At 39.8% G+C, this 23496-nt stretch overlaps 1 protein-coding gene across 1 annotated transcript in view; it reads right to left on the reverse strand.

Moving 5' to 3' along the window:
* The window catches only part of LOC118406849 (brain-derived neurotrophic factor-like), a 37149-nt gene that overhangs the window by 10841 nt on the left and 2812 nt on the right, over nucleotides 1-23496 (reverse strand). The gene's annotated exons all lie outside the window — the stretch shown is intronic.

Genomic DNA, 23496 nt, shown 5'->3' on the forward strand with positions numbered 1-23496 from the left:
TTTGATCCGATAAAATTAATATTGAACATTCTTTACTTTTAATTTACTTTATCTCACTGATATAGGTTGTAGTTAGGAAAATGCACTGTGATGAAAAGTCTTTTCTATGCAAATTATGTATAAATAAATAAATGAAAGAATGAATGAACGATTTTTCATCAAGTTGATCGGAAATAGATGAGAAAAGCTTCTGAGAAAGAAAAGAGACATTCAAAATTTGACACAAAATTTGACTTGAGACAACATTTCAGACATAACATTTTGCCCTCGCTTCCTTGTGCAATACTTCGCTTCCTTGTGCTGTATCGGTTTAATTGCAATGAAAATTTTCACCTGTGTCCTTTCATCGTTCCTAACTATCGTTCTGTAAATTAAAATCTATATACGCCCTATATGCCCTATATGTGACGAAATAAGGAAATATGTGTGTGTAAGGCTGACTGTAGCAGCTCTCCCCCCCCCCCCCCCGGGCCAACCCCAACGACTAGGAGGTCAAGGGATAAGGTAGGTAGTAGGTAAGCAGTGTGTGTTACTCCATTCGCAAAATACGTCAAGAAAATGGGTGCCAGAATTGAAAACAGACGATATTTAAGACCAATTATTTTCAACCCTTAGAGCTATGCCTAAATCCAACGGAGACCAGTGGTATGTGCTTCACAAAAACTGTACGAGATTCACAGTCCATCTCTGTCAGGAAGTGGCAAATGCCATCTATCAGGAGCGATGAGGAGTGACTCAGGTATGAACCACTGGTTTGATTAGCCTCCGTTGCAGTCTTCGTACGGGACTGTTTTTTTTCTTTTTGTGGGGGAGGGGGAGGGGGGCGTTGGTTCGCGATTTTCAATGTTGGCTAGGTTATCTTGTGCCGGGAAAGGGATTTTGCCTGGAAAGGGAGTTTGCTGTGGAAGGGAGTTTGCCGTGAAAGCGGACGGGGCCTAGACTCTTTTTTCCGGCACAAGAGAACATAGCCAACGTTGAAAATCGAGCCCCCCCCCCCCCCCAAACACACACACAAACACACAATAAAAAGCAGCCCCCCGAAGAAGACTGCAACGGAGGCTATGGTTTGATGAATGGGATGTCCTCAGCAGCCGCCCAAAGGTTGTATCCAGACGATTTGAGATAATGGTCCGGTAGGCATCTGCGATTGATCAAGAGATAAAACCTCCCTTGTTGGGCCACAGGAGGTTGTTTATGGGGTTTCTTTTATGACAGTTTACCCTACGCACGTTGGGACATTTGAGAGGTATGGCATTCTCATATTCGGTCCTTAACAGCACTTTGCTTAATGAAGAACGTGGAAGAAAAATATAAAAGGTACGGAAATTAATTAAGATGTACAATTAAAAAGTCCTCTGGGAAATGACATCATAAATGAATACCTTTATTTGACGCCTTTCCCAGCTTGGCTAAGTATAAGCCACAACAGAGACATTAAATTTTATTTTATTTTACAAACATAAACAGACACTACGCAAGCCAAGCATATTTGAGACATCCAACAATTATTTGTTTATGCTATTATATTTGTTTCTTTCATTCGTTGGGGAATGGTGATAATGATAAAAATGACACACACACCCAATATTTCAAGCCTCAAATTCGTATTCAAAACATTTTATATACATTTTTACTTGGACTAAACTTACAGCGGAACCTATAGTTCAAACTAAGTGCTAGGCAATTATAGGATGTATGTTGCTTCTAATAGACGGAAAGATAATTCCTTCTTCATCCTTTCCAAGCTACTGGCTTTACGTAGAGACCCATACATGATAAGAACAGTTTCATTCTGTGTGGTCCAGATGCACTGTTTTAACTGTCTTGTATATCTGTATCTTGCTGTTTTAAGTGTCTTGTATATCTGTATCTTGCTGTGTTTTTCACTGCCGTAAAATGTTACAAGTGTGGAACGTGTTTTTCATTAGTAACTCATTCAGATACTACCTACATTGTACTACTGTATTACTATGTCATAATCACCTTCGCCAGTATGGCTAAGGTTATGTTTTGGGCGTGTGAGTCTGCCTGTCTGTCTGTCTGTATATGTCAACAGCATATCTCGAGAAGCCTTGGATGTATTCTAATGATATTTGGTAGGAGGGTAGGGGTCGGGAAAACAAAGGTCAAGTTCAATAATGGGTGCTCTAGTGGCTTGCTGAGGTACTGCAGCGAAACGTCAATTTTAATATCTCGTGTTCTGCTGTGGTCGTGATTTTTAAGTGGTAGATAGCCCTTGGGACAGAGAGTAATCTCTGTGAGTTTGGGCCCCCTAGCGACTTTTTGGAACTGCAGGCGCCGGTTTCCTTTCAAACTTTGGGCGAGAATCACTCGTTATTTGATTGCTTTTGGACAGAGACAAGGATAATCTGGCACTTCACTCCAGTTGATACCTTATTTTCAACAGAGTCACATACAGACAACAAGCTTGGTATGAAGGTAAAGGTAGTCGCATAGTGTTTTTACGGCCGTAGAACAGTGGGTTATTATCTACTGTGTCTAAGGTATACGGTAGGGCTGGGTACCGGTACAGAAAATTCAGGTCCAGGTCCGGTTCAGGTCCAAAGGATTAGGTCCAGGTCCGGACCTGAACCTGGACCTGATTCAGTATGACTCATACCAATGGTCCATTTCACTACATAGAAATTTGTTTGGTAGAGTATGAGACTTACACTAGCGTTTTAAAATCCTACAACGCCAACTGCACCTGTACGATTGGCTGTAAAACTTGGTAGAAATTACTATAAACTCTACTCTACTTCACTCTTGTTATTTTCTTCCACCTGCAAGCGCCAAAACGTGTGAATGGCTGATAGAATAATCTGTTAATTTTCTAATCGGTCCAACATCCGGTCCACCTAATTTTTTTAGGTCCGGTTTTTCTGGACCGGTCCAATAAGAAAAACCAGTTTTGCACCGATACGCTGTACCGATACCCAGCCCTATTATACGGTATTGGAAGGCGGATCCAAACTCTCCTCTTCTACCATCTTTTACCTCCCCAACTGAAGTCAGATACCCATTTTTACACCTGGGAGGAGTAAGGAAAGTTATGTCAAGTGCGTTTCTCAAGGACATAGCATCGGTTGCATGTCAGGGGATTCAAACGCAGGGCTCTATGTTCTGGGCCAAACTCCCTAATCGTTACTCATAACGGAGCTGTATAAAAATAGCGTCAGACTCAGTGCATTTAATTTCATGGTAATTTGATTGCGCGGTAAAAAGAAGAAAATGGAGTGTTTGCTGTGGTCTTAAGTTCGCGATAGCGTTATAGTCACATACTGTACAGCAATGGAAATTCGGTCGCGTTAATAGGGCCTTTATACTGAAACCGAATTAGCAGGAATCAAGTATTTGACATTTCTAGAATACACTACGAATTCCAAGAAATAGACAAGAATTTTCATTCTGACGGCATTCCGGCTCATTCTTGCTCTCCTGTGAAGGGGCCTTTAACAACGTTACCGTCGCGAATGCGAATACATGAACAGTATATCGATGTAGATCAACTACTTCCTTTTCCCAATGGGGTGAAACGCCGCGTGTTCCGAGAAACGTTCCGTGCCATACTGGTGCATTCCTGCCAGGCTGCCACCTTGACTCCAAAACAAGCCGGTGGTCATGCCTAGTTTCCTTCCGTCCATCAACAACTTACCGACTGTAAACATGCCAGTGTGGCAGTAGTACGTATCACACAAGGTCCAGTCTGTAACTTTTGATCCACGCAAACAGGGAAGGACCTCTATTCTTATAGATAAGTACTGGTGTGGTGGCTCTCCTAGAAGGTCCTAGAACACGGGAACACACTACGATGATGTCCTAAATGGGGCGGTGGGTTATCTCACTGGCTTGCGGCACGTCTTTAAACAAAACGTACAGATATGACTCAAGATACAAAAAAGTTTTTGTCAATGAATGTAAAGTGCCGTCGCTTCCGTAAGATACCAGCACAACCGAAGGGCAAAACAATTTTTTCCAAGCACACAACATCGAACCCATATAGCCTTTAGAAAGTCGACAATCCTTACCACAATACCACTTTTCACCTGTGCCGAAGTGGTATATGTTCAGGTCCGGACAAAATTTGGAGCAGGTATTTGACAACCTGAATCACATAGAATACCAGTAGACAATAAACACATTTTTCGGACTAAATGTTGCTACATTTTTAAGTTTTAGCCATTTAACACTTGAAATTAAGAAATGTTGAAAAATATTATTGTTTCAAGAGTCCCATTCAAGAAGACAATTATCTGTAATACAATATACAGCTTTACCGTCAGCAAAGAAATAAATGACCAAACGTCCCCAAAATGATTGCCATTGTTCGTACCAAGAGAAGATTCGCTAAATACACCTTCCGCTATGTGAAGTACGATAATACAAACGAAAAGAAACAGATAGTCTATTGTTTTGTGATGTGCTTGCGTGATATTTGTACCAAAATAAGCTAAGATAAGTTTTCAAAAACCAATTCCTCCCCCCATATCAAATGTGTATGTAAAGTTCACATGGCTAGGATTACAATGGATAGTAATTGAATTAAAGGTAACCTTCTCACAGCACTAATAAAATAACATTTCGATCATTTATCACTCCAATATTCCATACTTTGACCAGATGACCTTTATAACTCGTGTACACTTTATTATAGACATCCTATATCTTTGTTTGGTTCATCTCATTAACATTCATTCAACCGTAAGTAATTTATCAAAAAGTCACAAGGGCCTTTGTTATCTTAGAAAACCATTTATAAAAAAGATACAATACAGTCTAATTGATCATATAAAAGCCAAAAAATATCAGATTTTTGCAGTGCACATGCCATTATATAGTGATTTGGCATTTAAACATAGACATGGTATAAATGCATGGGTCAACTTTCCAGACATTTTGTCTCGTAAACAGAAAGAGTAAAATTTGATTGAAATTACAAATGAGCCACAATTAATGAGCTCCCCTTTTCTTACAGCATGAAAAAGACGATTTATTAGATGAGAATTCAACATAATATAATTTTGTTCTCTATCTGCGGAACACCGTTACACGCATAGCTATAGTCGAATAAGATATCGATGAAATTTATGTTACTTATGGTTTTTACAGTACTAGTGTAATTTATTACTAACTTATCGAATTAGAAAACTAAGCATTCGTACTGCATATACGCCAGGCATCATATCTTTTAAAGTAAATACTTCAACGATTTTGTGGCATTCATTCATCATTTCCTTATTACATAATCCACATAATAGCGATAATACAATATTGCATTAAAATCAATTGTATTTGATAGAAAAAAATGTCTGTAATATCGGAAAATTCAAAGCTAAAATCTATGATTGGAGGATTCAAATCGCATCTGACAGAATTTACATTTTGTTATCACATCAAGATATATTATGATACTATCGACTGTCTACAAATTAAGACATCTAGAGGGAACTACCTATGATTTTATAATACCAACATGTGCGGTCAATTCCCCGCGCGTATGGATAAAAACCTGAACAAATTATATTCATATATATATAACCGCTAACTAACTGTCGGTAACATTTTAAGACGACATAAGTGTGTTACGTTAGACAAGCCCAGACTTAATTCACTTGATGTTATGTTGAAATCTTTTCTACTCCAAATACTACACAAAATTATGAGTGATTTTAATTTTTGCAGGCTATGATACTTCATTTGCGTGCTTTCATTGCTTATTTTGAAAAAAATATAGTACATTTTGTTGCGGTTTTCGACACGAAATCCAATGACCTTGTTTACGTCTTTTTTGGCTGAAGTAGAAGTAGTGTAGTTCTGGATTATATCTGTTTTGTAGGATCCGTCCTTCTTGGTGACTGCCTAACGGTCTGATATAAAACAGTAGTATATGTATAACAAGGGCGGTAAACAATCCTAATTTCAGGGTCTAAAATAAACTTTTCGGTAGCTTTGAGCTCAAGAAATATTTTCTTTATGGAACATTCTATCTTGTTTTGGAAATTCCAAAACATAAAACCGTTGCTGCCTGTCACTTGATAAGTATTCAACCGCTCCAGATGGAATTCTAAGAGTCCAACTAATAAATGAATTTCCTGTATAACATTACACGCACGAACTGACGTTTGATTTTGAAAACAAATTGGCATTTTGCTGTTTTTCGACCTTCTTCTTTAAACGCTCTTGAATTAGATTGATGTCCATGGCACACCATTCATAACATCTACTGTAAATGTATTTAAGTTCGCGGGGATTTAGTTTCGCGGTAGCGGGGAAAATGACTTTTCGCGGTTGTTTTATGTTAGCCGTAGCACCGTGCACTGTTGTCTCTTACTGCAATGGAAAAGGATCGCGGTGGTTTTGAGTTCACGGTGAAGTGGCCACCGCGAAAACTGCGAACATAAAACCACCGCGAACATTTCTGCATTTTCAGTACTTCATGTGGCCTAAGCAGGACTATCACATACAAAGCCACGTGACTGCGAACAGTCCCGTGCATCTGAAATCTTTCAGGAATGTGTGGAATGCTGAGACTCCGGGATTGCCCGTCCGCACGCGAGCGGTGCATGCAATTCACGAGGGATGACAGCGAGCCTGGGCAGTCTGGCGGCAACATCAGAGGGGAGGATCTCCACATGTACATCACCGCAGCAGCTGGACCGGTAAACTCTCGCGTGACTCCACGTGACTCTCGGACCTAGTCACGTGTTCGCTAGTTTTACAACATACATTCTGCATCAGCAAACGTTGAACACTTTAGACCATAACGAGCAAATTTATAGATGACAGCCTCTACAGAATTCAAATGTATTGAGAGAGGGAAAAAATAAGACGGGTAAAAATCCAACATGGCTCGAAATAGACGCCATGAAAGTTGAAACAAGAACTGAACCGACAAAACATGGTATCACAAACCAAACATAAAACCTTTGAAGACCAAGAACATTGTTGTCGGATTATGACGCGTTAGGATGCTACCACTGTCTTTCATGTACGAGGGGCATTCAATAAGTAATGCCCCTGACCCACTTTCAGTTATCTGATCTAAATGAAATTTTGCATGTGTAATGAGTCATATCTCTATGGGTTATGTTGCAAAAAACAGCTCTGAACTAATTGTGGTTACTGATTTACTGGTGTTTGAACTGAGTCAGGTGTGAGATGGAGCAGGTGTGAAATGGAGCAAGTTGAGTGTCGCGCAGTGATCCGGTTTTTGTATTTGAAAGGACGCACACCAAAGGGGACTTTTGATGAAATGAAAAACACTTATGGTGATGATGCCCCATCATATGACCTTGTAAAACGCTGGCATCCTGAATTCAAACAAGGTCGGAAGTCTGTGGAAACAGCTCCCAGACCTGGTCGTCCCTCTTCTGCCATTGATGAGGCATCTGTCGGAGGACCAACCTGGGATGTCCTACAAGAACGGTGTCCAGAGCTACATCAAATGATGGGAGAAATGCAAAACTCTGGGTGATTCCTATGAAGAGAAAGACTAATACCTGTGCCAAGTTTCATTAATCTCCTGCTATGGGAAATGGGTCAGGGACATTACTTATTGAATGCCCCTCGTACTGTCATAGTAGTTTTGCCACGATCCTTACAAAACATTTTCACTCAAAAGTATGGTATGGTATAGTAATTCTACATAAGCCATTCAATGTGTTTATGCAGTTATTTTAATCTGTATCTCTCTGATATAGATATTTGATACGCCACACTTTCACATTCCGTAGATACAGACAAACCCTTCGGCAAAACAAACGGCGAACAAAAAGCTAAACCATCATTATATTTATCGAGTTAAATCAATCCCAGATTATAGACTCAGCCACACAAAACCCTTTCGTAAGCCTACATAAGCTTTAAAGGTGATTAGATTCGAGTAGAGTCACAAACTACCAAAACAAGTAAGAAACGAGTCTCATGAAGTCAAACTGTCCAAGCAGAGGTTCGATTCCAGCTTTGTTTTGACCTGTTTTATGTGTTTTTTTCGGGCTTTCTAATTTGTACTAAGTCTTGCTGACCACTGAACGCCTAGAAAACGTTAAAAAATGCCGGTAATGAAATTCTGATGGAAGAGTATATTTGCGGTGCGATCTTCGTACGAGCACAAATAAACTTAGAACAGTATTGAAGTAGTCATGGCGTTGTCTTGCAAAACTCGATTGTCTTGTTGTTTTATTATTATGACAGCAGTGGCATGATAAGCGGAAAAGGCTGTATTTACGGTTTTTTTTTAAAGTCTTTGGTATGATGCGTTCGAGAATCGAACTCACGACCTACCGAACGCAAAGAACGCGTTTCGGTGATTGCATCGGTATTCGTTCGGTGACTGACTCAAAGATAAGTTTACTGCATTCTTTTCTCTCCTAAACCGTCTTTAGAAAGTTTAAAAACTTGCGGATTTTTCGCGTGGCCCAGAGGTCACCTGGCCAGATCAACTTCACTAGTAGCCACTTTTGTGTGCTCTAAGCTACGGTTGATTGCTAATTGAAATAAATAGAGATAAATAGGAGAGATAAGAAGTCCTTAACAGGTCGAAAAGTCTGAGATTGTACCTGGCTCAGTTCCGTTAAGGTTCTACGGACAGGTGTATCGGCCAGGTGTCACCTGTGCACATCTTAAAGTTAGTGTCTGTCTGAAATGGGGTTAATAAGCCTCAGGCATATCCCTGTCTTCGGCTGTTAATTAGTGGTAAACAGATGGTGTCACATGTACTAATGACAAACATATGACGGTATTGCCTTAAACCAGAAGGAACAACTTCACGTATATCTTCTGTATCTGTATCTATATAGCCGGTATAACCGCCGTTCGGCGTAAAGGTGGGGTCACGCATGCGTATACATTCAAGTCCGTTTGAGGTGCGTAAGACGCTCTTAGTCTCTACCAGGCTCCACAGGTTGTGAGGAAAATAGTACAAATTGGACAAATATAGATACATAACATGCTCGATGACTTAGCTGACCGAGAAGTATGGTTAGCGACCCAGCTAACTTCGCTGACATGTTACCAGTTTACGTTTATCCAATTTCTATTATTTTTACAACGACCTGTGGAGCCTGGTGGAGGCAAATACTTCCATGCGCGGCTCATACGGACTTAAATATATACGCACGTGTGACCCCACCTTAACACACCAGCTTCGCAGGCACGCGGCCCGGCAGCAGTTGATTATATTACACCGAACGACCCGTCACACCTAGCCATATGCTGAAATATATTTTATCAAACAGGTGAAAATATAACGCCAGTTCACCTTTATCCACGGGGTAACCTATATCCGTTGTTTTTTGTTTAGGCACATCAAGTCGACAGGTAGTAGTTTTAAACTGCAATATCCTGAAAACTCTGCAATTTGTAACCAACGTTTAACAACGTGATATCTCCAAATACTCTATTATCAAAAGTAACGGATATAGGTTACCTAACGGATAAAGGTGAACTAACGTTTAACGATTTAAGAAAAGGTACAATCTCTTAAAATACAAATTGATGCAGCAAATGGATTGTAGAGTTGTAGAGCTGTGAACGCAAAAATCCGGACAAAAACAATACAATCATAGGATTCGGAGGTTAGCTTTCGTCACGGAGGTAACAACTTTCTTTGCGGCTAGGTCACATTTGGTCGTCGTACGATCTTGATACCGTAGAATGTTTTTCAGGTTCTAGTAGAAGATTACATTTTGTGTAGCCAACGCACAGGTTTATCGCTTAACAACATATCATGCCCTTTGCCAAATCCTATATCTAGCACCTTGTGACAACGTCTGTCGAAATAGTAATAGACGTCGAACAAGGACAAAGCACGATGTCTTTGATTATTAACTGTTTGACGTACCAACTACAAAGTAAACAATTCCAGCTCAGAAAAGAACATGAAATAGGTAGGATTTATGTGTTTGAAAAACGTGTATTTTGCTAGAACTATCGTAGAGTGGAATTCGTTGCCACCAAGAACAGTAGCCAGGGTAGATAGCTTTTAAACGTTTGGAGTTAGTTGTTACAAGCTAAGTTTGTGCTAAAAATGAGACATCTAAGCCACTTGGCAGATGGTAAACTGTAGCCGACTTCTGGGTTAGCCCCGGAGTCAACTTTGTTTGCCTTGAAAAACGACTCGCTAAGTGGTCGGGTGGCACACCGATAAATCTTTGGAACGGTGCCATCGTTACTTACGCCTCCTAGCGGTGCAGTTCATCTACTTGTTTGTTATATCGACTGTTTTGTATATGCCACTGTCAGTGTAATCTTTATATTTGTGAGAGATACTTCTGATTATGAAATTCTAGATAAGGATTCGGACCTAGGGTTTCTTGAAGGAATTCAGAGATTTAGGACCCTTTGAGCTAAGACTAGACTGAAATAGCACAGCCAGTGGAATATATGGCAAAGTGCCAGAAAATAACAACAACAACAAACTGATCACTTTCCCGCCATTTCAGAGAAAACCCAGTCAGGCGTGAAGTTACAATGATTGACGCGAAAATGTCACGGCTTTTTCGGATCAAGGGCTAATTATAGAGGCTGTCTTTGCTTGCTTTCCGCCGCCGGGTCGGTCTAGTGTTCCCCTGACCCGTTCGTAACCCCGAAACTCGTCAGAATCAGACGACAGTGAATCGTTCTTGTAACTGAACACTACGGGGGTGTTGTGGATAATAGTTTGCCCACAGAAAACCACCTGGGTCCCGTGTTAGTGTGTAAAAAAAAGGACTCCAGGTGGCAGGCTAAATCCGTAAATCATACCCAAACTGCAAATATCTCATTTTAAGACCGTCCTTCTGTTGAAGAATTGTGTTACGAAACCCCCAGTTGAGCTATTATATGTGTTGGTATAGGATTCTACATCATACAACCAAAACGTAAGAACAACATTGAAAAAAATCAAACGACTTCACGAGCGATTTTGAGAAAAATGACAAAGATCAGTACAAGATACTAGGAAGTAATAACTTTGTCCTATTACTACCAAAAGATTTTCCGCCAAAGCGTATACTTACTTAGTACTAATAGTAGGATTTAGAATGTACTGCGGAAGAGATTACAGTAGAGACCTCCCCAGAGAAACTTGTGCCATCGAAAGTTCGTTCTTTGCGCTTTTTTGAACATAGTCAACAAAGTTACGTCGTTGGTAAACGAAAGGATACTCTCACCACAAAAAGAACCATAAGTTTTAGAGGCTTTAGAGGCATAGACTTCGTAGACTTTCCAGGAAAAAAATGGCATCTTGCCCGCGTTATACTCAGGTCGTTTGGCCTAGATCCTAGAGGTACTAGATTCGAATTCTCTGACATGTCACTGATATTTTGTGCCCATTGGAAAGGCACTATACATCACTTCTCACAGCACCAATATGTAACAAGACCATAATATATCCAGGTCAAAAGAGACGAAAAATCAATGTTCTGCTGCAGTATCAAGGTCATACACCAGGGAGCCCAAAATCAACACTGACCTTCATCTTTCCAAGACCTACCTACATACCAAAAATCATTACAATCCATCTAGAGGTTCTAGAGTTATGATGACCACAAATATCAATAAACACAAACACACATACACACACAGACACACAGACAGACACACCAAAAACTATACCTTCATTTTCATGGAGGTAGAAATGGGTACCTGACTGTGTTTTGGGAGGTAAACGGCGTTGAAAAGAGAGACTCAGAGATAGACTCTGCCTACCAATACTGTGCCCTAGACACAGTAGATAAGAATCCACTTCTCCCACAGCCTCAAAAAGGCTATCACATTGCCTGTATCTTTACCGAGAACAACTACAATTCCAATATTGTACGTTACGCAAAGATATGTGACAGCATTATGTTTTTTAATCACAGAAAACTTTATAAAATAAGAGTATGAGAAAGAGAGAAAGACAGAGAAAAAGAGAAAGAGAGAAATTCCTTCAGACACACCCCATGAGGATCAAATGGAATGTCCCTTTTGAATGCGAAGAATTCGCAAGTGTGAAGTAGGTAAGGTGGCCTACCGTCCCTGACCCATATCTGCACTTATCAATAGACTTAAGGACACAAATAGTTCCTTTTTGTTGGTGAACAAACTTCTTTTAAGGCCACGGGAGATGTTTTCGTCAGCAGGGAAGATATCGAGTTTCTGTTTGCGTCGTTTTCTTTTTTCCAAGGTTTCTCGGAGACAATTTTCTCACGGCACCTTTTCTAAAACCAGAACTAAAGTAAAGAACACCTCCATTCACAGGTGTTCGCGTCAGAACTTGCGGCCATGTTGGCCATTTTCCTAGCACCACTCGCAATGATACAGTGCTAGCTTGTTGGTACTAAATTAAGCATATCTAGATTTTAAACGAACGCTTAGATCCAAGTATGTACGAAAATATTTTTTCTGTACAACATGGCTAAGCCTATGGAGAAGGAGTAACCGGGAAACAAGCTACGTACTGTGAATGGCATTATCTTAAAACTTTAAGTTTATCTTTCTTACAATTGATTAAAAATATCTTTGTTAATCCTTGGGCCATTATGAATCTGATATATGACGCATATTTTAGCAACAAAACAATGTCAGAACTTTTTTAAGTGACAATCTTTAAATCGTTCCCTTCGGGGATAAATTTCCACAGACAATGTATAAGTTGTTCGAAAGATTACTGTAAAATGAGGTCAATTAACAAATCCTGTTATTGAAATGGCCATGTAATTAGAAATCTGTCCCAAGAGGCAGGTTATGTTATTCTTGATTAAGGTATGAAATTTCAGAGAACAACCGTGGGAAGGGGGGTGTGGGGATAGGATTGTGGCAAGGGGGCTTTTTCTAATAAATCTTTATTGACACGACAAAAGTACAGCGACTTTTGTATGAGCGTATAATATTCAGTAGAATGTTTGGAACACTTTGCTTTGCGGGAATCCTTCCTAATAATTCTGAAAAAAATCAATATTTGTTTAGAAGAACGGTAATGAATGTTTAACAACAGTGCCCCCCTCCCCCTTGCTAGAGTTACACCTGGCTCCACCTCTGTTCTATTTTTAGCACCCCTCAAGGCCAGAAACTGACACGGCGTCACTGTAACACCTGCACTTGACTGAATGGCGGGTTTCTGTCAACAAAGAGACTACTTTGAAGTAAAAGCAACACTCTAGATAATGTTTTTCTCTCTCGTAAAAGGGATTTCCAAACAAATTTCTGTCACAGGTCGCTAGATACAGGTGTGCCAGTGTCCTCGAGGCTTGTTTTTCCAATTTTTAGGCAAAATTCCTCCTACTTTTCTTCAGAAGTTGCTCTACTTTTGCTCCAATGAATTCTTTTGAAAATTTGTCATGCCTTTTGGCTTGTTTTGTCACCAGTTTACGTCCTTGTAAGAGAGATGGGAATAGAGGTCAGCTTTCAATTAAAAACAGATTATGGCAAAGAAGCTGCAAATAAGATCTGCGTTCTCTCTAGCGTTCCGGAAGACATCGGTTAACCAGTGAATCAATGGGTGAGAAAATCTAGCAGTCTTTTAGTCTTAAGCTTTTAAAAAAGGAAAATAAATCCGGCGAAAGCCTTTTTTTAACCCAAAAACTTTAGATTCTTGATTCTGCTCAAACTACCTTTTTTTTGCCAATTGTATACCGATCGTTAGTCCCTTTACAATATTTTCGAATCTATTGTAAACTATGATGTAGTTGTGGATTTGCATCTTCCTAATACCCCACCCACATTAGGCGCGATTCGATCGGACGACTAGTCTGCGAGCTCTAAATTACGATGAGGCATGACCCTGACGGGAACGGGGAACTCTGCCATTTCTTCGTCGGCATCAGGGTCATGCCTCCTCGTAACTCGTCGTCCGATCAAATCGCGCCTAATGTGAGGGGGGTATAACAGAGGTTGAAGAGTGAGATCGTTATTTGTTCCTTTTCTGTCATAAAATGGGTACCAGTCATAAAATGGGTACCAGTCATGAAATGGGTACCAGTCAGAAAAATGTTTTCTAAAGCAACCACTGTGGCATCTAATAGTATGTCTGCGTGGTGTCAGCAAATGTTGACATATTCTTTAATCATAGAAAATTATCGAAACCGCAAAAGAGCTAGATTATCAAAAGAGAAAGCATGAAAATATTCGTACATAACTTCCGGAATTCCGTGGGTTACGGTGGATAGAGGTGTAAAAATGTTGCTACAAGTTTGTTTGTTTTTTAGGTCAAAAGTTCATGCAAAGTTTCCTTTGTGTTCTTGTGAGTCACTCTCTAACAAAACGGTTCACATTTTAGTCAAAGTTTTCAAGAAAATAACAAAACAACCCACGTAAGGCCCTAAGAGCTTTGATCCGAATGCCGTGACTCCCGAGTCGAGCCTCCCTCCCAAATACTGTACCTTCGCTCATGTGATTTGCCTACCAAACACAAAGGCGGTGGGAATTTCAGAAATTCCACGGATTCTTCAAAGGTGTGAAGCAAGACTGTGGGTTTGAAGGAATGTTTGATGTGGAATTACGGTTGTTGGACATGCAAGAGCAATGACTGAACAAAACACAAACGAAAGGCAAAACCTTTGCATTGCTATTTTTTTTTTTTTTTCAAAATTCTGATTTTATTCAAAATTTACTTCGTTTTCAGGCCAGGCAGTCTTCTAAACAGTGACAAAACGGTTTCATAGATCTTTGAGCTATCTGGCAAACAAACGAACGAGAAAATACTTGAAGTCATAACGTCCCAGCAACAAATTCAATACTTCTTTCGAACAACCAACCACTCAAAGTCGACAATGGGTCGGGAGAAGACTAAAATACATTCTATTCTACATCCTCTGATCGTATTCTAACATGATATGACTTTCCTGGTTCTAATTTTTCTAAATTCATACTTGGCTAGAACAGACGAATTCTTTTAATGTATAGAAAGCACTTCAACTTACAACCGACCAACTCACAACTACAAATAACCTTGCACGGTAACGTTACGACTTATTTCCAACCATGGTCTGGAGATTGTCGAGAGACCGATGTCGGTTATATGTGACAGGGAATTAAAGCTACAAGTAGCAGGTGCAAAATGTAGGGTCACATATGGCGACAAATATGGTGCCCACTTTACGACCAATTTACGAGTTTTTACGAGTGTCAGGTGTTTCTCTGGGCACAATCAAATATCCCGATAAGATAGCCCAACCCACCTCCGTCAAAACGTAGAAATGCAAAGTTAAAACATAAAAATGCAAAGCTTTAACGAAAATACAATTAACTCATTGGTCAAACCGATAATTGCCATGCTGTCATTGGTTGATTTCCTAATTATGATGGACAGCAGAATCTTTATATATACATATATAGATTATGTAACTGCCATGTAATTACTGCGTCGACAGTGAATATGTTTGACTCTAACGTTACATGTCTTTTTTTCAAGAATGTATTAAATGAGATAATCCAAAAGATACTACCTTATCTATTGATACATTGTCGATAAATATATTGCAAGATGCTACATGGTACAATGTCAATTGTTTGCCCAACAGCCACCCACTACCCCACCCCTCCTTCCAGGACATTTTTTTTTAAATTTCAACGTAAAATAAGACGGGACATAGTGGCACTGCACTCAAGTTATAGAACTTGATTGATCACTTGCACTTAACCTAAATATAAATAAATTAAAACAGATTCAAAAACTCAAAAAGAAAGTTCTTGAAATAAAAAGACATAAGATGTTGCACAAGGGTTACAGATACACACACACACACACACACACACACACACACACACACGCACGCACGCACGCACACACACATAGACACAATGACACACATGTATACACACTCCCACAGACTGACACACACACAGACTCACAGAAACACACTTAGCCACAAACACAAAACACACACACACACCGACACACATACATGCATCCCCTCATACTAAAATCTTAGGAATTCTCTCTAACATCTCAATCGCATGATGTTTCTGTTAGTTGTATCCAAGAAAGCATGCTGTGGGAGGCGCTAATTTCCTTCTAAATTGTTCCGTCCAGCAACTTGGCCTTTAAAATGTATAACGTTACCAAATGTACACCACTATGTGTAGTTGGCACACATGCAGAAAATTAACACTATCTAGAAAACGTGAGGATCTTTCCTCCCAATATCCTTTCCTATATCAGCCATGTCAACAAACTACATAATTTACTACCAGTTCAAAGGAGGAAATCAAGATTAGACAGCGCTTGACTCAACAGTAGTTTTATCGTTCAGAAATTTATAGAGAGAACGTGTTTGAGTTTTAATGGTTTGTGCAAATAAGGTGACATGTCGATGATGCGATCTTTTAAGACCACCGACCCTTATCTTAGGAAGGAAAAGTGATACTGTCCTTTTTAAAGAAATTACACTTAACCTTGACCTCCAGGAATACCATTCTGTAGCATAAGACCTAATTACTGACCTTCCTCTTGACCTTTGACCTTCTAACGCCACGGTATATGACGCTTCTATTCAGAATGTTTCTTGTATCAAAGTGGGACAGTTCCGAGTTCACAATACCGACAAGGACGCTGAAGAAATAAGAACACCTCAGACTCTTTAAGACGTTGTCAGATTTCCTTGCCAGTCCAATTTCTTTTCTGACAACCTCGAAGAAGTCTTCAGCTTGACAGAATCATTATTTTCGGGGTTTTATCGGTACAAAAGATCACATGTTTAGTACTGTAGCCTTGGTTTATAGAAAGCCCGTGTTCCCATTAAATGCTCTGATAGGCACAAATAATCTGCGTGTCCTTGTGGTAACTTATTTGGACTTTAAAAGTCACCGCATGGGGCCACAAGGGTCATGATCTGTCAATGTGTCGCGGACTCAATTTTAAAGTCGGGTCTATAAATGTTTAGTAAGATGTGAAGCACGTATACCTAAACTGACCGCCTGTGTATTCTCTTTTGCAGTAGAAGCTGTGAATAAAATAAAGAGGTTTCGTAAATCCCACACTTTCAGAAATGAAATCTTGAAATGAAATTTTGGGTTTTAGGTGCGGGTCAAAGACCATTGCAAACGTAAACATTGCAAAATATGATAAAATATAAAATAAAAATATTACCTTACCTAAGACGATCATATCACTATCGTACGTTGAACGTACCATGATCGTACGACATATGTGACCTGGCCCTAAGTGGGTCGTGTTGAACACGTTAGGTCAGGTGATATGCAACAAGAAGAAACAGACGTAAACAACAAACACACTGTTCTAAACAAATGTGTTTACTCTTCTTAGATAAACCCTTGTTTACGGCTCGGTCAGTAGGCATTGTGTAAATAAGGTCAACACAAAACAACATCTAGACATTAATATGACGCTTTTTGAGTGTTTTTGAAATTTCTTTAGGTAATCGTTGTCTGACACTATATAGGTCACCAGAAGCACTTGGTAATCATACTTTTAGATAAAAAAAACATAAACAATTTTTTCTTACAGCAAATGACTTTACACATATTTAGATGTGCTTCTGAAAAGTATTATGCTTTTTTTATCTACTCCACATTTTTCAGACTGTTTTCAGTTGTTTTGATGTTTTGAGGAGGTGTGGCTCTCTCCTTACGTGTGTGGGCTGAGCAAACCTTACAGGTATTAAGTCCCTTTTTGAAGTGAGAGTGTAGTATGTCTAAGTAGAGGCTACGTGTGCGTGTACCGGAACCGTTACGCCAGAATTCCCTTTGTTTATAACATGAGAAGCTCCAAGCTAACTGATTTAGAAGCTGGCTTTGTGCTTTGAGGGGATTTGTTGTTGGATTACCTGCGTTTCCAATTTGGCTCACTCAGGTATTTGTGGTATGAAAAAGGACTCGTGTAGCAAATCGCTCATGCGGGCGCCTCGCTTTGTGAAAGACATTGAAGTTATACTTCAAATAAACAGAAATTACGCTTAAAAACGGAAAATATGCTAACGATCTATACGTTCTGTAGGTGAAAAGGGAGGTAAATGTAGTCATATAGCCTTAGGCTGAAGGGGTAGTGGGTAGTGGGATGTTACCTGTCTCTCTTTATCTCTGTTTCTGTCTCAAGACATTGAAGTTATGCTTCAAATAAACAGAAATTACGCTTAAAAACAGAAAATATGCTAACGATCTATACGTTCTGTAGGTGAAATTTGAGGTAAATATTAATGTAGTCCTGTAGCCTTAGGCTGAAGGGGTAGTGGGTAGTGGGATGTTACCTGTCTCTCTTTATCTCTGTTTCTGTCTCAAGACATTGAAGTTATGCTTCAAATAAACAGAAATTACGCTTAAAAACAGAAAATATGCTAACGATCTATACGTTCTGTAGGTGAAAAGGGAGGTTAATGTAGTCCTATAGCCTTAGGCTGAAGGGGTAGTGGGTAGTGGGATGTTACCTGTGTCTCTTTATCTCTGTTTCTGTCTCAAGACATTGAAGTTATGCTTCAATTAAACAGAAATTACGCTTAAAAACAGAAAATATGCTAACGACCTATACGTTCTGTAGGTGAAAAGGGAGGTAAATGTATAGTTCCATATCCTTAGGCTGAAGGGGTGGTGGGTTGTAACCCACTGTCCCTAGGATCTAAAATCTTTGCTATTTTTGTTCCATTGTTATTAATTTCTAGCTAATTCTGTATATGAATTTTCCTGAGTATACAACTTTGGACCTGGGCCAAGTCAATCTTCCTATCCTGCCAGTTTCCGGTTACACTATCTTCTGACTTACATTCTGTCACTCTACATTGTTCAGGTATACGTAACTGCGGACACACACCAACACAAACAAGCAAACACGCAAACCGAAAACTATACCTCCATTTAAACGGTGGTAAACATTCGATATTCCTACAAACAGACGACAAAGCTATACGTGCTGGACAACGAAAAAAGTGACTGCGAATAGGCTACATATATTGTATCTTTCAACTATGCCATGTTGTAGCGAATAGATTACAAAGTCTAGTCGTACAATCAATATAAAGCCTCATATGGATATAACAATAAAGCAAAGATGTAACGTTTGCTACAGTACAGTGCCTTCCAGTAGTACAGTACTCTTGACACAGTGGAAAACAACACACTGTCCCTCTCTCTCTCTCTCTATCTGCGTCTCTCTCTGTCTCTGTCTCTCTCTATCTCTTCATCTCGAATTATTTGACCATCGGGGCACCTGTCAACCAGTTTTCTCAGCTCTTCTCATTTTTTGGGGGTGTTTGTCTTAGTGTTTCGCCTAGTGTCACGCCTGTCCAATCTATATCATCTTTCAAAAAGGACTACAGAGCCATTAGTACATTACCCCATTCATCCAGCCCTTCTCCTTTCCAACCCGATCTAGCGGTCGCTTTCCGAGTGATTCGGGTGCGCTGGCACCTAGACCTAATTCTCAGCTTAGACATAGGGGCCTGCTCAGACCTATTACAATGATGTAATGTAAACATGGCGAGGTACAGACGCCAAAGTGGCACACTACTAGTCACCCTTCAGTCCAGGGACTCTAGCTGTCAAAAACGCCGGGTACAACTGGATGTAGGACTTACAAAACTAGAAAGAGTCTAGTATGGAAAGCAAGGAACAAACTGGACAATAACATTCCTTAAGTTATGAACTGCATGTTCGAGTTTTCCTTACCCTACTGAAACTAAGTCTGTTCTACGATCCAGAAACGTTGAATCTCACATGTCAACTCAAAATCAGTTTCGATGGGACCTACATAAAGCTACCATGTCGGGCACAAAAAGGGTATGTCACCCCGCTGGGGACGGGACGGTATAACACCGACTGAAATCTACTAGTACTACTACTAGGGCACAGAACATATCCTTGACACAACATGTTACTCTCAAAACAATGTATTGAGTCTCCCACGGCTGTCGACCAACATCAAGTAAACTTTTGCTTGACATTGCTGTCTAGTCAAGCAGGAATGTTTTTCGTTCGTCCTCATTTGGAAATCAAGACAAGAGGCCGAGTGCACTGTTGAACTATGACTTTTTAATATTGACACCTAAATCAAAGATACCAGGATAGAATGATATGTGAGAGGACGGGACTGAGTGGAGTGAAATATTACAATGCTTAGGTTCGGCTATGACTGTTTTTGACATGTTTTAGACGCTTTTTTGGGGGGGGGGGTCTAAATTGTATTGTTCGCCGACAAAACGAAGTACATAGTAAGACTAAGAAGTCTGACCAAATACTTAAAACACGTTAAAATTCAACCAAAGCCGAACCTCTGCTGTCAGAGTATTGAAGTATGTTAAAACTTTTTCTGGACTCATTTAAGTCCCTACAAAGCTTTGTGAATCACTAGTGCACTCATGATCATGACATGCATTTTAAGTTTGCGGAGATTTAATTTCGGGAAAAGGGACGTTTCGCGGTGGTTTTAAGTTCGTGGTAGCACCATGCACTGACTGTAGTCCCTTACTGCCATGGAAAATGTTCGCGGTGGTTTTTGATTCGCGGTGAAGCGGCCACCGCGAAAACCGCGAACATGAAACCACCGCGAAAGTTTCTGCATTTACAGTACTCTGACTCAGCGTAATTGAATTTGAAGACAACAACATTGCCAGAAACGAAAAGCTTCCCAATTACAAGAAAAAAAAGGAATGTAGCTTTTCAAGAAGTAAAAGCCACCACAAAACAAACCTTTACAACAAAAAGAATGTTCGTCTTGTAGTTTTAAGTGCAGATAGGGACTATATTGTCCGAATCTTCCTTGTTGATGGAAACTTCATACGTTAGTGACAGCCTTGAGAGGGTGTTTACAAAGGGTCCCCCTTATCTTTAAGCGTTACAGAACTGTCCGGGGCTTTGGATAAGTGGGGCACTTTTACTAACATAAACAACGACAGGCGCGACCCTCAGTTCTCTCTGTCACACGAAGAGATAAACAACGCGTGATATACAGATGAAAGGCTGTCACCTCCGCCCCCCTCCCCCATGCACACTTACCTCTTCACATTACTTAAACCAAGGACCTTATTTAGAATATAATATCTTATATAACGTCATTACTTAAACTAAGAAAGTAAATTCTATGGATGACATAACGCGCTTATTAATTTTTGCCTGATTTAAAACAACAGAAATGATAAACATGACGAGAAAGTACCGGAATTGGAAATATATCGTGTTGTAGCCTTGATTGTGACACAAGTGAGGAACATATAGCCATGACTGTAGTTCTAGAATTGAAAGTACTTCGACAGTCAAAGTTGCATTGGCTGTAATTGTCAAATTAGTAAGCAGTACCAGTCTAGCACACTAGTATCACTTTGCGTACCTCTTAGACAAAAGACCTGTTAGTTGCTACCGTATTTTGTCGCTTTTAAATTCTTGTTACAAATGTTTATAATGTCTTTTTGGAAAATGCTGTCTCAAGACCCTTGTAGGCTGCGTTGGTTTTGTTTGTCTGTCACATCCCGCTTGAAAATCTTACGACATCATAATCGCACGACTACCTATGACAAATGTGACTGTACCGTGATATTACAAAGAAAATGTATTTCTCCCATCTATGACGATGAAACTAGCTACCGTGGGGTTGTAGACACGTGCTAGTCTTCAGCATTCTTATGGCAGCTAGGCTTATCATTTTGCAAACAAACGCAACCACAAACCACCATGTTATACAGGCTATAAAAGCTATGAAACAACATTAAACTTAAGTTTAGTAGTCTGAAAACAGAATGAAAATATTTGGACACCTCTCTGTTTTTGTAATGTTGAGCACGGACACAGTGCATACCGCAACTTTGAACTTATGTTACATTTGGATGCTTTTATTAGAAATGGACAACTATGGTTCTATAATACGGGCAATCTAAAGTTATTTAGTGACATGGGCGTTCTATGTAGACAATTGTGTCTTGTGTTACATTCGCATGTTTAAAATCAATTCCTTGACCTGTTGTTTGGATGCTTTCATTACAAAAATGGCTGACTTAAACGAAACCGAAATATGGACTTCTTTTATTGACTTGTACAGAACGGACGATCCTTGGGGAGATGTTTCTGTTGTGCTGTCCGTTGCCATGGTTTCATACATCACTAAATCTATACGCACCAATGAGGACACGTCCTAGGGGAGGGTGTCAGTCTGGGAACCTACCGATGTGAATCCGAGAAGGGGGAGGGATCGGCGACGAATTGCCGACATTGGCAAAATTTCTAGACGGTAGTATAAAAAGAATAGACATGGTGTGATGATAAATCGAGCTCTTATTACATAGGAGCTCTTTATTTATCATGGTACTATGTTTATTTTGCTCCTGTGTAAGATTTGGTATCTATTTCACTATCAAACTAGTGAAACATGGTAAAGCTATAACAGGATATTCTACCTTGACCGTCTGTCTGTTATGACCTTGAAGTTGACATACTTAGTCCCATCTGCTACTGAGTCAAGCACGCAAAGCTATTTAATCACGTTAACTTGGCACAACTTGGAAAAAACAACAACTCTAAAACCATGTCAGATTCAAGCAAATTCCGGACGCCGAGTAACATATAGCCTCGGACCCATCAATCACCTGCAAAATTAGCCACGCAATCACACATAATGAAGAAAACGCTTCGCTACCCTCAAATGAGTCAATATTCCCAGGCTAACTAATTCCACGTGCCGTCTTATTTTTCTTCACACAGACAGAATTCAGCTGGTCTAATGACTTCTGATCATTTGGTATAAGTGTTACAGATGTAAATCAGTTATCCTCTTTAAAGCTTCTATATAAAAATGTTCTTGCAGTTCCAGAACAAGTCGCTAGGGGGCCCAAACTTTTTCCTCACATCAAATGGTATCTTCCACTAGAAATTCATAGACAAAAGATACAGGACGTTCTGCTGCAGTACCAAGGTCAGCAAGTAGAAGGCCATTTTTCCACTTTGACCTCTGTATTCCCAAGACGTATCCATATATCATCTACCATCGCAACCCATCCTTTGCTTTAAGTAATTACTTGTCAAATTGTCTTGAAACACAGACAAACAGACGAAAAACCGTTCCTCTATTCTCACGGAGAAAAAAATAAACCTAGCCGTTGACACCTAACGCTGGTTCACCTTTATCCGAGGGTAACCTATATTCGTTGTTTGTAAGAAAAAAAAACGTATTTAGGGATATGAAGTCAACGGTAGGTGGTTTCAAATCGGAACATTTTGAAAATATTGCAAATTTGAAATCACTTTCTGCAGACTTAATACTCCTAAATGTGATGTTTTTAAAGACAACGGATAAAGGTCACCCCACGGATGAATGTGAACTAGCGTTACCAAAACACTCTTCAAACCTTCCGTTAGGCGTAGGTACGTGACGGCAAATTCCACAGTAGGGGATTACACAACTTTGTATGTTTATGAAATATAACACGTTTTCGCCCCCCTTGAAAGCAAATATACCAAAGGCGAACATTTAAAAGATTTGTAAGAGGCGTACTTTGGGAGTATCATATGTCGTAAGTGCGTTATGGTTTTACATATGTTTTGTATGTTTGACGCCGTTACCTTTTACCGATCAAACAACGGCTGGAGATAAAATATATA

Source organism: Branchiostoma floridae, chromosome 19, assembly GCF_000003815.2.
Source record: "Branchiostoma floridae strain S238N-H82 chromosome 19, Bfl_VNyyK, whole genome shotgun sequence".
Classification (NCBI taxonomy): domain Eukaryota; kingdom Metazoa; phylum Chordata; class Leptocardii; order Amphioxiformes; family Branchiostomatidae; genus Branchiostoma; species Branchiostoma floridae.